A 3,107-nucleotide genomic window follows, 5' to 3' on the forward strand; every position below is an offset into this window, starting at 1 on the left:
CTATGTCCCTCTTTCAGAGTCTAGAACAGGGTTTCTCAGCATCCACACATTGACCACGATCAGGTGCATAATTTGTATGGTCAAGTGCAAAATGAAAATAGAGAGACCCTTTGTTTAAAAAGTTGCTAAGAATCTCAATAAGGCAACAGCAAAGCATTAAGCCAAGTCTGGGATCCTTCAGAGAGCTGGGTCCTGTTGACTGTACAGGTTGCTTGCCCATCTGCTGTTGGGCCAGATCTGCTGTTGACATTTTGGGCCTCATAATTCCATGTTGTGGAGAACTGTCCTATGCACTGTTGAATGTTTAGCAGCATTTTTGGCCTCTACTCACTAAATGCCAATAGCACTCTTCCCAGCTGGGACAATCAAAACGTCTCCAGACATTGCCAAATAGCAAAATCGCCCTTGCTTAGGAAGCAATGGCTTAGAAGACCATAGGCACTCAAGGCAGTTTGTGTTAGAGGTAAGGGCAAAGTGCTATGGGCAACCCAATCAGCCTGAATGTCACCCCCTAGAGTTGTGCAGTACACAAACTGCACCCTATCAGAACAGAGTTAAAATTGACCACCCATGCAGGACTTCTCTTTAGGGCCCCGCACAAGCCTGGCATGGGAATTGAGAACTTGATGAATGAGTGAACAAATGAATGAATGATTGGGCAATCCAAAAGGAAAACTAATTTTGTTCCAGGTGATGTTGAAGGAGAAACTGGCCATTAAAAGTCCCTGCAAGGTGTCATACTGAATATCCTGAGTGCACTAAGGTGGAAACCAGCAGGTCTCTGCCAGGGTCTTCTTGGCTGACATTTCAGAGTTCTGGCTGGTGAGGGGCCCTTGGAGTGGAGGCTGGGTTTGACTCTGGAAAACTACTAGGTTTTCTTGTCTCCTGGGTCCTCTGCAACCTTATCAGTGCAGCTTTGTCAGGGTTTCCACCATAAACCCCGGGCGTGGGGCTAAGTGGCCTATAAAATCTGACTCTGGGCTAAAGCTGGCAGCACAGAGTCTGCTAAGATGCAATTAGTTTGACTCAAGGAGTCTTCGGTTGGCTTCTTTGCTTAATTGGGAGAACGCAACCAAGAAATCGAGAGGTTTGGTGCTCTTTCTGTCTCTAAGGACAAACACAGAAAGGCTTTTGTTGCCGGGAAGAAAAACAGGCCTGTCACCGATGCAGAGCTCTGGGAAGGAGAATTTAGAAAAGGCTGCCCAGCAAAAGTTGGGAAATGCTGTTGGGCAGGTGCCAAAAGCAGCTCTGTGACCTGGGCCAGCCCCTTGCCTGCCCAGGGGGTGGGGACTTCATTTCCCTTTGGTTAAATTACGTGATGCTTAAAGCTCGCTTTCGTCCTTGAGAGGAGGTGTTCTGAGATGGTTGCAGCAAAATAAGATGCTTGTTTAAGGCTATGTTTCTCACTTAAGCCCTCTTCACTCAATGGTCACATTCATTCATTATTTCAGTCATCACCTAGTCTGGCTTCTTTGTTCAGGGTGAGCAGTCTGGAAGTACGGGGGGATCAGAGCCTGCTCCCAATACGAGCACTGTCTCCTGCCCAAGGTCACACAATAGGGAGATCTTCAACCTCGTGGGGTCTTAGTTTCCTCATTTTTAAAGTTGTGAAAACAATATGTAATTTATGGCATAGGAATGAAATTTAAATGATATAACTTGTGAAACGACTGTAAAACTATGTCTGGCCCCCAAAATAAGGGTTTCTTAAATAGCAGCTTTATACAACTCATTCTATTACAATAAAAATACAATGTGACAAATGCTGTCTTTGGGGTTTATACAATGCTGTAAAAACTCAGAGGTGTGAGTGCCTGTGTCTGAGAGTGGGTGGAGGTGAGAGGGAGTCAGGGAAGACTTCATGGAGGAGGTGATGGAACCTGAGAATGGAATAATGGATTATGACCTTTCCAGACAGAGAGGAGAGAAAAGAACATTCCTTTTAGCAGGGATAGCAAAATGCACAACTATGCATGTGTGGTTTGTTTGGGACATGAGGATGCATATTTGTATCCTGGTCATAGGGCCCAGGGTACAGTGAGGGGTGTGACGGCCCACAGTGACCTGAGCTATTTGAACCAACTTTTTCTTCCTTCTTCCCCACCCCGTTCCCTTTCTTGTTTTCTCTTTTAGAGCACTTTTGTACATGCAGATTCTTTAGTGTACAGATAGGCTTCAGAAGGGAAGGAACTGGCCCTTGGTCTCATGGTGAAAGAGAGTCAGAGCCCCTGTCTTCAGGCCCAGCCTGGCTCTGGGCTCAGTGCTCTCCTGGGGGGGATGTGGTTTTTTGGAGCAACTCTCCCTCCACCAGAGCTGACTTCGCACCTCCTGGGGCTGCTCAGCTCTCAACCTCCACCTTCTACCCCACTGCTTGCCCTGCTGGAGGGCTTGCTCCCATAAAGTTCTCTTAAAAATCTTTTATGACTCCTTAGTCCAGGCTCCCAGTCTACCCTGCACCATATGTGAGCTTGTTAATTCCTTAAAGGGCCCACTTATAGTGCAGCTTAGGGATGCAGGCACAGATAGACAGGGAGCAGCTGCTTTCACTCTGGGAAATGCCCATAGATGTCCCCTTTCCAGAGCGAGGGACAGAGGTCAAGTGGAGAGCTGGAAGCAAGCAAACAAACACATTTGGAACACCTGCTGTTGCTGAAGACCATGCTGGCTATTTTTACATTTGAGACCTAGGCTCACTGCCTGACTCTGTCAGTAAATATCTCGGGCAATTTACTCCCATGTTGCAAGCCTCAGTTTTCTCATGTGTAAAATGGGAGAGTAATGCTGACTTAATCCACGGGTGGTGGAGCAATCCCTAGGCTGCTCTGAGAGTCTCAGGTCTGAGTATTCCCTCTTATCTGCTCAGATTTGTAAGAGATTCTTAGATGGAACACAAAGTTCTGTTGTTCATTGGTTGAATGATCTCTCTGAAGTGAGCCATGGGGAATGAGCACTGGACCTTGACTGAAGACTAGAAGCCAGAAACTCTGTGTCAGCTTGGGAAGGTTTTTGGGTCAGAAGGGAAAGACTACTTTTAAGGAAGGCAGCCCCCTTTTGTACCTGAGCAAGGATGGTCAGAGCACAGTGAGGAGTCTGCTCAGGTTGAACAG

The sequence above is a fragment of the Desmodus rotundus genome, chromosome 3 (genome assembly GCF_022682495.2).
Source record: "Desmodus rotundus isolate HL8 chromosome 3, HLdesRot8A.1, whole genome shotgun sequence".
In the NCBI taxonomy this organism is placed as follows: Eukaryota; Metazoa; Chordata; class Mammalia; order Chiroptera; family Phyllostomidae; genus Desmodus; species Desmodus rotundus.